Source organism: Setaria italica, chromosome IX (assembly GCF_000263155.2).
Source record: "Setaria italica strain Yugu1 chromosome IX, Setaria_italica_v2.0, whole genome shotgun sequence".
Lineage (NCBI taxonomy): Eukaryota > Viridiplantae > Streptophyta > Magnoliopsida > Poales > Poaceae > Setaria > Setaria italica.
The window spans coordinates 34,366,911-34,380,325 of record NC_028458.1 but is presented as its reverse complement, the minus strand read 5'-3'; positions in this window follow the sequence as shown (position 1 = coordinate 34,380,325).

The following is a 13,415-nucleotide window of genomic DNA, read 5'->3' as shown; positions in this document are numbered from 1 at the left end:
CCAAAAACGTCATAGATCTATGACAAGAATAAATGTGTCATAAAACTTTGTCATACACATTTCTTATGGTGGAGAGATGAACTTGGATACTTACTCAAGTGGATCGTATCCAATGAGGTACAAGCCAAGGAAGGTCGCCGACAAACCCAGCACTCCTCCTTCGGTCTACATCCTCACTCACTCCCTATCCTATGCTACCGAAGTAGCTCTAGTGTGGAGTCCCTCTCTTCTCTTTGTGTGCCTTGGTTTAACTTGGTGTGTAATGGATGGAGGAGAGGGAGTCCTCTATATAGTGGAGAGGGAGCCTTGGGGAGTGGAGATCCTATGGGGAATATTCCCTCCATTTGTGAAGGAACTGATGTCCAAGTACATTTGATTTGCGCCAAACCGCTGCAACCACTTCCTGGAAGGCAGTGGGAGACTCCACACGAAATATGGGCTCCATTGAGCCTAGTGGCAGATCGGCCGAAACATGGGTTCAGCCGAACCATTACTGGCTCCGTTTAGGCCCAAATTTGATCGGTGCATCCTTTTGGGCTCCTCATATGAGTCCAGGGTGGTTTGGGGTGAAGTTGAGTCGGTTTGGTATGTCATGTGGGCCCTCCTTATCTCATGCTCTCTCAGGATAGGCTGAAGCTTGTGTTTCTTCATGTACTTGACCATGCCTTCCGTCGTATGCAAGCACAGTCTCCTGTAAATAGTGATTCACCAAAGCTTGCGGAAATCGTTACAATTAAACCCCTATCTCTAATTTGGTTCTTACTATTTCACTGTTTGATGGTTGAATATGACATTTAGGGACCATCCACAATTATATAATTTAACTTATTCAGTTCTGAATTAAGTGTCTTCTCAGTATTGAAATTTTTGCACCAGGTAGCATACTTGGAAATTGAATAAATCTAAAGATATGATCACATCATCTTTGTTAGCAAAGAATGTCACATCTTAGTCATATCCATAGGCTAATTCAAAATTGAATAGGGTCAATTGTGTAACGATTGATGCAATCAATATAGACAAAATGAAATAAATATATCTTATGATATAGTCTTATTAAAGTTTTAAAATATTTACGGTTCATTAAGTTATTAAACTAAAGGAAAGAAAAAGTCAAAGTGAATTTACTTAACACTTAGCTGTCGTAAGAGGGATAGAGGGATAATACATAGCTTACTTCGAAATTATGTATTTTAAAATATGTAGCACTTGGCCTTCTAAATGGGACCTTTACACCTTATATAGTGTGCATGCCAAGTTTCATGACATTCAAAGTCTAAATGCTATTTTACTGAGATGCTCCCAAGTAGGTAACCATTTAATGAGAGCCCTAAATGGGATATATGAATAATTGATAGCCTACTTTCAAACTAAATTTTTCAAAATATGTAGCACTTGGCCTTGTACATGTTACTAAAATAGAATGTTCACACCCTATATATCGTGCATGCCAAGTTTTATAACATTTAAAGTTCAAATACTATTTTATTTAGATGGTCCAAAGTGGGTAAATTAAACTGGACTCTCTCATCACGCCATGCAAAGTGGCACGACAGAATCATGTTGTCATGCCACACACAGTGGCATGACAAAAGGACTCTATGCCACCGCACCGCGATAGCATGGTAGGCTTGTCAAGCTAGTGCATGTGACATGAAAATGTTATTTTGTTGTGCCACATGGCTAGTGTGATCAAAAGGGTCATGGGATGGAAATATTTGTTTGTAGGGGTTATTTTTATAATATTATTTAACAAATGGTTAAACTTTTTTTAAAAAAATTCTATATATGTTGATGTGATCTACCCTTGTTCAAACCATTAATCTTTACATCTGGCTTGGCTTTATATGCAATCAACGCTTAATGTTACGATTGATCTGTTAGAACTAGATTGAAAACCCTAGCCAGTTCATTTTTGATCCATGGATTGATAAACTTTGGATGAAATACTCTAAGGGAAAAGCTACGATGATCCGTGCACTTGCAGTTCAGAAGCTGACACTAACTGCCGCCAACATAATGAAGTAGGGACAAAGACATGAGAAGAATTGAAGTGAATCCTGCTGAAGACAACATCAAGGTAATCACCGAATCATACGGTGATGACCGAGTGGGTTAGTGATTAGGCACAGTAGCAAGACCAAAGACAATGTGCACTATGTGCACCGATTCATTCGGTGTGAACACGGGGTCCCCATCGAATCAGTAGGTATGATCAACTCAAAATCAGCTCTGGAGGTTTTCATGTTAATTTGTGGCTTCATGCCAATTCATACAGCGGGTATAGTAACCAGGGTAGTGAATTAGTCAGTGATGGTTGGTGAAGGAAAGCAATGGCTCAGGGACTTCACCGATTCATACGGTGATGGCTAAGAAGGGGCACCAAATCAGTCGGTGTCCATTGGGCCTGGGCATCAGTAGCTCAGCGGCTAGCTTGAGTTGGACCCTTAATCCATTGGGTGTACACATTGAGGTGCACCAAATCAATTGTTCATTGCAGGTGGTAACAGTTGGAGCAACGGCTATGTCTTGGGGTTGAGGCTATAAATACCCCATTACCATTTGAAGTGTGTTAGAGCTCGGAGAAGCTAAGGGCTTCTATTCCATAGATACAATATTTCTCTATCCACCAAAGTGCTCAAGAGAAGATTAAGACAATTAGCATAAGGCTTAGATCTTGATTAGTGCAAGTTTAAGCCTTTTAGCACATTGCTTTAGGGATTAGCCTAGAGTTAGGTGAGGTTTGCACTCCTCATTGTTATGGGTGCTTGCACACACCAAGAATTGTAAATCCGGGGCTTGTAGGTCTTGCGAGACCCTCCAACAGCGTTTGTGGAGTGGCTGCAGGTGCATGTGATATGGAGGTGAGGCCCTAGTGTAAGGAATCGATGCTCATAACCTAAGAGGGGAAGGGAGTGAATTAGGCAAACTTAAAATCTTAGCTTATGGCTTCCACTACTAGCATCAAAACATAGACTAGATCATGCTATCTAGATGTGCATCTATGGTTTCTCTAGTGAATCTTCCCACCCATAAAGAGTTTTGCAACCTAGAGATAATCCTATCAAGATACTACTCTAGAAAGTGAAGGCAATCAAGTTGCAAGTAAGAAATGTGGAAACGTATAGGAGTAGGTAAGGAAGGATGCAAACTCAGCCCGATGATTTATCCCATGGTATTGGTAGGCAAATACCACCCCTAATCCACATTGGAGCTCCACTATGGATATGCTCCCGATCACCAAGTCTCTCCTGGTCAAGGTCTTGGACTCACCACAAAGGCTCTTGCCAAGCTGGATGAGAAGCTTGCCACAAAGGCAAGGCTCAGCACTCTCTCTCTTCTAAACACCTTAACGTTGTCTCCACTACAAAACTCTCCATGAACGAAGGCGTTTCCTCATCCCCCGCACACAGTCGTCGACGCTACTCCACACCAAGCTTAAGGGTCGAAGACTTGCCACGAGCCACCAAGGCCCCAAGGTGCAGGCGCACCAAGCTTACAAGGTAGCAACACCTTGCATTCATTCACTCTAGGGCCTATCCTAGTACTAATCACTATCGAAGCTTGTGCTAAGCCTTGGATTACACTTTTACACATTTGTTGGCATGGATGTGTTCTTGATGAGTCTTAGTCTTCAATGGATGTGTGGACACTCCAGCAACTCTAAATGGGCAAGTAGAGGGGGTATAAATAGTCCAAGGACCTTAAAGAGCCGTTGGTCCAACGGCTAGTAAAAACTGTGAGCATCCAATGATCCGAGAGGCACTTTGGGTAGGAATCGGATCATCCTATGCTCCCTACCAACGCATATAGCCGTTGGACCCCTCTGCCCAAATTCATCCGATGCTTCTTCTGGTGCTTCACTGTTGATGGCAGTTAGCACACCAATTTATGAACCGCAAGCACACGAATTAGCTGCAGCTTCTCCCTTAGAGATTTCCCCAAGATTTATCAATCCACGGAACAAGGGATTTGCACACTTAACTAAGCACTAATAAATGTAATAGAAAGCTCTTTGTATAAGATATGATTATGCTAACAAAAGAACTAAGCAGTCGATATCAAGGAGATAGAGAGTAGATTAAACGCTTGTGCTAGGGATCTAGGATCACTTGTAGATACAACCCCCTTGCATGAAAGAACTAGATCTAAGTGTAATGATGAGTGGATGTGAACGATGCCCAACACTTTCCCTCCTGAATACTGTCACCACACAAGGGTACTAACTATTAGAACATAAGAACATGACATGGTGATCATTCTAGGTAAGCAAGAAAGCAACCCAAAGTAGTACTAGCTAGCCTTAACATGAAAAAGTATCATCAAGATATGAATGATAACAAACAAAATCTTAAGCAGAGGTTTGGCGATTACAAATCAAGACCTCCATACAACCCCGAGGACAAACAGAGGTATTACCCAAGGATCTTACACATGTTGACGCAAAATAGGGTAAAGGATGCCTTGTAGATCAATTGGACCGAAGGCAATAACGAACGGAGATAGGATAGCCCTAGGTTGATCGGCCTGGGCACCTCCAAGCCGATCGGCTTGGGAGGTTTTCCCCACCTTTAGATCCAATCTTCTCTCTATTTTTCCTCCTTGTGGCGGTGGTGGATGGTGAATAGTGGTGTTTTCTCTCTTCTCAAACTCTCTTTCCTTGATATCCATGAGGGGATATTTATAGTCCTTCATAGGCAGCGGCTCTGGGTCGATTGTCAGAGAAAAACCATAGACAATGCCATATACTTCACGCTGAAGAAATGGGAGGTCGACCGCGCCCAAGAATGGGCTAGGCCGATCAGCCCAGAGGGTCCCAGGTCGATCAGCCCCCTTTTCTGGCCCATCTGGTCCTCTCCTTCCTCGTGCTAGCTTCCCTCGACGACCCATGTCCAAATATTCATTAAACCCTTTATGAAAATACCCTTGATTATGTCGTATTTCCTGTCAAAATACAATACACTCTAAAATACAACACATATGCAATAATGGGGTTGTTTCAGGTGCCAAGTGTCGGGTTAGCATAAGAATAAGCATGAAAACACTAGTTAAATAGCACTAAAAGTGTGTAAATAACGAGCATCAACAATCCTCCCACATTAGCTCTTGCTCATCCTCAAGCAAGTCAGGTGACTATAAACTTCTCTAGCAGGGTTGAACAATGATCTTGAACCAAACCTAAGAAAATGAGTCAAGTACCTAGCCCTTCAAACAAAAGATCAGAGGATTAGCAAATATAATCAAAGTATGGGTGTTCAAAGATTTATCTAAGCAAAATCCCCCGTAGCTTTCATTCAGAACCAAGTAACTTCAAGAATCAACCACACTTATTTTCTGGCTCCCTTTGGAGGGTTTTTCTTTTGCTATAAAACATTCTCCCTGCAACAAAAATCAAAAAAAAGAATCCTTTTCTAGGTGCTCACATGTCACTCAATTAAAAAGGTGGCTATCTTATTTCTTACAAACTCTCATCTCTCAAAAGTCACTCAATTATATGGTGGATCTTGGGTACGACTAGCTGGAGTTAACACTTATATTATCGCATTAAGAAAACTCTCTAAAGGTTGCCTACCTTTTGAGATAATGATCATAAGAATATCCACATAATGTGAGGTTTTCAAGGATGACAAGATATAGAATGGTGGACATGTGCAAAGGCAAATAAAACAATGACTCTGAGGCACAAATGATGTCCTCATCGTCGGATTGCACATGGTTGGAAAAGAAAATCTGTTCCGTACACAAGGTCATCATTCTTTGCACTTTTCTTGATCTTCATGACAGTAATAACTCCTCTTATTTCTTTCTTTATTTCTTTTTTCTTTTCTCAATACTTTTTCTCTTTCTTTCCTTCCTTCTTTCTTTCTTTATTTTTGATCTCTTCTCCAAACCTCCTCTGAACAACCCCCCATCAAAATTAGCTTTAGAATGTCCTAGAGACCTTCCAGGAGTTTTCCGTGCATGATCCGAGGCAGGGGGACCCTAGGCCGATCGACCTATAGGGTGCCAGCTTGATCGGCCTGGCCTCTTCTACCCTCCTTTTTCGCTCTTCTTTTTGGTGTGGCTTCCATGTACCGTATCTTCCATAATTTTTCATATTCCACAATCAGAAATGGAACAGATCTTCGAATATTGGGTTGTGTTCAGGGAATAGGTAATAAAATTGGGAAATATTTGGTTTGGGTATAGGAATTCAGAAGAAAATATGAATGTTCCAATGAAGAACTCTCATTACTGAATATTGACGAGGCTAGCAATCAGAGATGGTAAAAGGATATGATCAATGCTTAGAATTAAAGCAAACCAAGACAGAGCGATCCTAACTCAATTCAAAACATCAACTCCGCTTATGGTGGTGGAAGAATTTTTTTTATAGGCAATGGTTAGAATAGGCAAAACTCTCAACCTGGTAGAAAACTTGATCAATCTTGTTTTTCCAGAGGTTTTAGATAAACAATAAAAACTCAAATTACTTCCAAATCAAGCCTTAATCATAGAGCATAATTCAGACCAAAGCACTAGATCATCATGAAGCATGGGTATTGCATAAACAAATCAATTACTAAACTCCACAACAAAGATTTGAAATTCAAGACAAGACTCATGATCTAATTGTTGCAAAGACAAAGTAAAATACAAGCAAGCAAAAGGTAGACACTAAAAACACTCGCACAATCCTCAAATTTTATTCATGCTTCTTCTCACAAAGATGCTAAAGTAGCAATCTAGGCCTAACTCTTCCCAGAAGCTTAATAAGACTACTACTTTATCTACTTTCAATTGAAATAAAAATACTAATTTAGACTCTCACATGACTCTACTTAACCAAACTATATCCAAAAACTCCATACGAGCAGCGATCCCCCCCCCATGCTGTGCGACGTCGACGTCGTAACCATATGAAGTACAATGGGAAAGATGCTCGTAAATGCACTAGTGATGCTGCCGGCACTAGAGCACATAGGGTGGCTGCTGCTTCCTTCACCATGGGGCTTGTTCTTCCTTATGCTGTCGCACATCTCGAAGAGCTTCCCCACGTTCCTTTGCAAGAACTTGAAGTCATACTCCTAGCAGCGATCATTCTCTTCCTCCTTGTGATCTAGCTCCTGCATGGTTTGCATGATGTCGTCGATGGCATCGAAGAGGTACTGGATGTTCTTACGGCAAGCGATGCAACATGCACGATCATGCTATTTCGGTTCTAGGCCGTCACCTTCTGGATCTTCTTCCTTGCCCTTGTCTTGACGGTGGCCATCTTGCTCCTTGATCTCCTTCTTTTCTTCAGCCCAATCCCAGTACATGCCATCATCTTCTCCATCATCACACCTTGCAGCACTCCATGATCCTAGGCTCATATCGTCCTCCCAATCACTATTACCTCCATAGTCAGCCGGTGTGTACTCAGGCGTCTTTTCCACGTAGCTCTTGTGCTTGATCCCGAGGAGCCTTGCTGAACGCCTTGTGGGAGCGATGACAACCTCCTTCTTCTTAGGCGCTTCGTCTTCAATTGAGAGGATGATCAACTTGTTATTCGCGAGCTTTCCAAATGGCACCTTGCCTCCAACGCTAATGCGAGCATTGCAAGAGGTCCTTGGCAGAGTTTTGGGACCAAAGTCTTACCTCTTGACTTCCACCTGAAGGGGAACGCTGGCAGCCACCAGAGGGTGCTGGGCCGATTGGCCTGGGGAGGTCAGGCCGATCGTCCTAGCCTCTCCCTTGGCCGCCAGCTCCCCCATCTCGTCTCCCGAGTTCCTGGTCACCTCCATTGCACATTTTTCTGGTTTTGGTTGACCTGAATTGCTTGTGAAGATGCGAAATTGGACCTCCAATTGGCCTCCATTTTATACTCTTGAAGTATTAGCCAACGATCCACACATTTATAAAAACTTCCTCGTCCCTTCTTGCAAAAATTCACTTCCATAAACCGTCATTACCAAAAATGGGGAAGGGGGAACCGAATCGGAGTCGAAAACTCCCCAGACCAATCAGCGTGGGGGTCACAAGGCTGATCAGCCTAGGGGGTTTTCGGCCCCTCTGACCTCGCTTTTTCGTGGCAGCACGTATGTCTAAAAATACATCTAATTTTTCGAGTCCCACACAAAATTTTGAAAGAAAATAACAGAATGAAAATAGAGTATGTACAAGGTACCTGTTTTATCGTCGTCAAGCTTGATGAAGTTGTTCTTCCTCCATGATGTAGACGTCAACATAATTGATAGGCACAACATCGGGTTCCAAGAATACTTTTGGTCGCTGCCCATTCACAACATATTGATCTCCTTCAACATCCATGATCGTTACCGCTCCAGTAGGTGACACGCAATGAACCACATATGGTCTGTCCCACTTACTCATCAACTTTCCTTTACCGAAGAATTTAAATCTTGAATTGAATAATAGCACTTTGTCCCCTTCTTTGAATTCTTTCTTGTGAAGCATCTTATCAAACCATCTCTTGATTCTCTCCAATTCATTTATTTGAATTCTTCTCTTTACTCTTGTGGCATCAACATCAAGATTCATCTTTTTATAACCCAATAAGCTTTATGTTCTAATTTGACGTGAAGATGACATGTTTTTCCATAGACCAATCGATATGGGGTCATACCTATAGGTGTTTTATGAGCTGTCCTGTATGCCCACAGTGCTCCATCTAATTTCTTCAACCAATACTTCCCTCCTTTGACTACCATCTTCTTCAATATATGCTTGAGCTGTTTATTTGAAGTTTCTGCCTGGCCATTTGTTTGAGGATGATAAGTTATAGACACTCTATGTTCAATCTCCAATTTCTTCAAAAATTTGCCAAAATCCTTTCCTGTGAAATGTGATCCTCCATCGCTTATCAATATTCTGAGCACTCCATACCTAGGAAATATCACCGTCTTGATCATGTGAATTGATTCTTTTGTTGATGCCTTCTGACATGCAATAGCTTCCACCCATTTAGACACATAATCAACCATGACCAGGATATGCTCATAACCATGTGAATTTAAGAAAGTTCCCATGAAATCTATACCCCAAATTTTGAGTAGATCTACTTGCAGATTATAGTTCAAAGGAATAGAGTTTCTGGATGAAATATTTCTTGTTCTCTGACATTTTGGACAAGTGGCAATGAACCTCTTTGCGTCTTCATGCATTTCTGGCCAATAAAATTTGCTTGCCCAAACTTTTGCTTGAGCTGAAGTGTCCATAGTGTCCTCCATATTATGATGAATGGCATTTTCTAAGCACTGCTTCTCTTTCTTCCTTTGGGATGCATCATCTCAATACTCCGTCTGCCCCATATCTATATAGAAAAGGTGCAAACCAATAGTATTTCTTACTTTCAGTAATCACTTTTCTTCTTTCATTCCTGTCCAAGTGATGCAAAGGTGCTCTTTTTATTGCTTTGATAATGTCATTCATCCAATCATCCTTGTCAAGTATTCTATATAGATGGTTGTCTCTCATCCGATCTTCAATAGGCTCTTTTCCATAATCTTGTTGGTACATCCTTGACAAGTGGTCATCTACCATATTCTGTGATCCCTTTTTATCTCTAATTTCCACATCAAACTCTTGTAATAGCAATATACAGCGAGTCAGTCGTGGTTTAGCATCTTTCTTGGACAAAAGATACTTAATTGCAGCATGGTCGGTGTACACAATCACTTTAGAATTCACAATATATGATTTGAAGTTTTCAAAACCGAATACTATGGCAAGCAATTCCTTTTCTACAGTTGCATAATTTATTTGAGCCTTGCTAGCCTAGTAAATTGCATGTATCTTCCCCTCTTTCCTTTGTCCAAGAACTACTGCAACAGCATAATCACTTGCATCGCACATTATCTCCAAAGGTAGATTCCAATCTGGAGATTAAATGATGGGTGCACTGATAAGTGATTGCTTTAAAGTTCTGAAACCATGGATACAGTCTTCAATCAATTCAAAGCTCACATCTTTCAGTAGAAGTTGTGTCAATGTTTTTGTTACCTTCAAGAAGTCCTTAATAAATCTTCTGTAGAATCTAGCATGTCCAAGAAAGTTTCTTAGTGACTTGATGTCTGTTGGCGGAGACAATTATTCCACAGTTTCAACCTTTGCTTTATCAACTTCTATCTCTCTTTTTGAGATAACATGCCCCATCAGTATTCCTTGTTTCACCATAAAGTGGCATTTTTCCCAATTCAGGACTAGATCAACTTCTGCGCATCATTTAAGAACTTTATCAAGATTTTCCAAGCAATTTTCAAAGCTCATACCATGCACAGAGAAGCCATCCATAAATACCTCCATAATGTTTTCAATAAAATATGAGAATATAGCTACCATACAGTGTTGAAATGATGCAGGTGCATTACATAAACCGAAAGGCATTCTTCTATAAGCAAAAGTTCCATAGGGACAAGTGAATGTAGTCTTATGTTGATCATCCAGATGTATAGAAATTTGAAAGAAGCTAGAATACCCATCTAGATAGCAAAAGTGAGAGTGCTTCACTAACCTTTCAAGCATTTCATCAATGAACAGCAAAGGGAAGTGATCCTTCCTCGTGGCCTTGTTTAACTTCCGGTAGTCAATACACATCCTCCATCTTGTCACTGTCCTCTAAGGAATTAGCTCATTCTTCTCATTTGTTACAACAGTCAATCCTCCTTTCTTTGGTACGCAATGCACTGGGCTAACCCATTCGCTATTTGGTAGTGGATAACTTATCCCAGCATTAAGCAATTTGATCACCTCTTCCTTTACCACGTCACGCATGGTATGGCTTAGTCTTCTCTGACCCTCCTCAACTAGCTTATGTTGATCCTCTAGTTGTATTCGATGAGTGCAGAAGGCTGGACTGATTCCCTTCAAGCCATTGATTGTGTATCCAATCACTTTTTGATGTTTTCTTAATAAATTTAGCAACTTCTCAGTTTCTTCTTTGCTCAACTCATCGCTGACAATGACTAGATACGTCCTATTGGCTCCCAAATATTCGTACTTTAATCCCTTGGGAAATGGCTTTTGCTTAACATCTGGTGCTTCAGTCTCTTCTTGCACCAAATTTCCAATGTCTTCAAATTTTTCTTCTTCGAGAATTCCATATTGCGGTGACAATGCATCGGTTGCTTCTCCTAGTTCGTCATCTTGGCTATCCTCATTATTTTCCATTGCTCTTAGTAGAGGATCCCTGAAATTTTCAGCAAAGCATACACTCTCCACGTCCTTGCTATTAGTAGGTAAAGGCAGGATTTGTCAAGAAGTAGGCAAAAAATCATAAGTGTATTTGGCACCGTCAAGATTAGTTGTTACTTTGCCCTCCCTAGCATTAAGCACAACATTAACCAACTTAAGAAAAGGCCTACCAAGAATTATATCATCAAGTTCATCATGGCAAGCATCAATAACAAAGAAATCAGTTGGTATAACTTTACTTGAGATAGCAATCTAAATCTCTAAGCATACCCAAAGGTTTGGTTGTCTACCACCTCCCATGATTAAGTTGATTGGGGTTGGAGCAAATTGCAACATTTTTCTAAAAAGCTCATCATAAATTTTCGAAGACATAACACTTACGTGTGCTCCAATGTCACAAAACACCTTATAGATAATCTCGCCATCGATTGTCCAATTAATATGAGGTGTATGTAGAGGTTCACCATCATTGTGATTAGCTCCAATTGCGTATACCTTCCTCAAACTAGCAAATGGCGATGCCTCTAGCTTTACTCCCATGATTCTTTTCACTTCAGTAATGTAGTCTGGGTCTACTTCTTCTTCAATCAAGAGTTTTTGAATTATCTCCCCAGCTGTCTCCTTGTCGAGCACATACCCAGTGTTTCCCTCTGGTGGAAAATCTGTCTCAACAGTTCTGGTCGACCCTTTTTTATTTGGATATGATCTATTGTTATCAAACCCAATCCATTTGTTCAAACACGCTTAAGGGCTTCGCGTTTGCCAGACTCCGAGCTTATGATGTTTCTAGTTTAGCACTCTCAATGCTTGGGGTTGTTTCTTCCATCTTGTGCGCAGGTTCTTCATCTTTTTGCACCCTAGGTTCTTCTTTTGCCTCCTCTTGGAGTTCTTTTCTGAAAATTCCAACAAGTATTTGTCCTTGTGTTCCTCCCTTTTCTCCAGATTGATAATTATCCCATTCTCTATTAACGGCTGCTCCTCAGATGATCTTCTGTAAGAGTTGAGCAGCCTCCCTGAGTGTTTTCTCCATAAGGTTTCCTCCTGCACACATTTGGATGAACTCACAATATTTTTGGTTAGTGAAAAATAGAATGTATGCAACAACACATCACCTAAGAATCCAAGCTTAGGTCCTTGTTCGAGTAATCTATTACATCGATCGCAAGCTTGATCTATCCCTTCATCTTCTCCTTGCACAAAATTGATCACTCCCTTCCGAAGGTTTTGGACCTTGCTCATGGACAATCTTCCACAAAACTTTGTCATTACTCATTAGTGTCTCCCAATTTCCCTTTGCGTTGAAAGAAGCTTCAGCGTACCATCTTTTTGCTTCACCTGCAAGTGAAAACGGAAATAGATTCCACCTAAAGGAAGCTGGTGGAACTCATTCTTTTTGAAGCGTGTTGCAAAGCATCGTTAATCGTTCAATGTTCCTGTATGGATTATCAATCTTCACTCTTTGGAAAGGATTATTTCCAGCCATCTCAATGATTTCTTGATTCAATTTGTACTGCATGGCTGCAAGCACTGAGTGGGAATTCTGCATGTGGAATTGATTGGTTAATGGAATTGCATAGTCCCTTAGTGACTTCTCCCCTTCCTCCTTGTTATGATTGATCAGAGCAAGCTAGACACCAAAAACAAAAACAAAAATTTTCTTTTCTAGAGAAAAATTTAGATGTTAGAAGTTAATAAATATTAATACAAAGTTAAATGTAGCAAAACTGACTTGTTCCCCGGCAACGGCGCTAGAAAAGTTTGTTGATGGTAGTTAGCACCCTAATTTGTGAACCGCAAGCACATGAATCAGTTGTAGCTTTTTCCTTAGAGATTCCCCCAAAGTTTACAATCCACAGAACAAGGGACTTGCACACTGAACTAAGCACTAATCAATGTAACTGAAAGCTCTTTGTATAAGATATGATTATGCTAACAAAAGAACTAAGCAGTCGATATCAAGCAGATAGAGAGTAGAGGTGTGAACAAGATAGATTAAACGCTTGTCCTAGGGATCTAGGATCACTCGTAGATGCAACTGCCATGCATGAAAGAACTAGATCTAAGTGTTATCGTGAGTGGATATGAACCATACCCAACACTTTCCCTCTCGCACTATTGTCACTACACAGGGGTACTCAACTATCGGAACATAAGAACATGACATGATGATCATTCTAGGTAAGCAATAAAGCAACCCAAAGTAGCACTAGCCAACATTTACATGAAGAGCATCATCAAGA